Here is a 503-nt window from a genome sequence, read left to right as displayed (position 1 = left end):
ATTGGTGTTTCTAGTTTCTTGGGATATATTCCTAGAAGTGGGATCACTGGGTCAAATGAGAGTTCCATTTTTAGTTTTTTGAGGAAACTCCATACTGTTCTCCACAGTGGCTGCACCAGTCTGCATTCCCACCAGCAGTGCACACAATAGTAGTAGATTTTAGTCTGGAGTCATGCCTTAAAATGCATACCTAGAAAAGTGCTTCTGACCAAGGATGGTATATCAGATATGAAGTGAAAACACTAATTTTGATGATCATCTATTCTATATTAGAGTTATGCCTCAATATCCCTACCAGTGGGGAGGTAGAGGGAGAATGATGAAGTCTGAAATAGATTTTGTTTTCCAAGAAATGATGTTTTACTACCTTGAATTACATATGTTGACTCAACCTGGTTAAGAAACACTCCTTAAATAATTTCATGAGTAATGTAGATAATAAAGAGCCAACTAACATTTATTCAGTGCTTAATCTGTGTGAGGCACTGTGTTAGGTACCATAT

At 37.0% G+C, this 503-nt stretch overlaps 1 protein-coding gene across 5 annotated transcripts in view; it reads right to left on the bottom strand.

Moving 5' to 3' along the window:
- GRIA3 (glutamate receptor, ionotropic, AMPA 3) overlaps positions 1 to 503 on the bottom strand; it is a 323,974-nt gene that overhangs the window by 71,572 nt on the left and 251,899 nt on the right. The gene's annotated exons all lie outside the window — the stretch shown is intronic.

Source organism: Myotis brandtii, unplaced genomic scaffold, assembly GCF_000412655.1.
Source record: "Myotis brandtii unplaced genomic scaffold, ASM41265v1 scaffold39, whole genome shotgun sequence".
In the NCBI taxonomy this organism is placed as follows: Eukaryota; Metazoa; Chordata; class Mammalia; order Chiroptera; family Vespertilionidae; genus Myotis; species Myotis brandtii.
The sequence above is the reverse complement of the archived record's forward strand: the minus strand, read 5'-3'. Positions and strand labels throughout refer to the sequence as shown.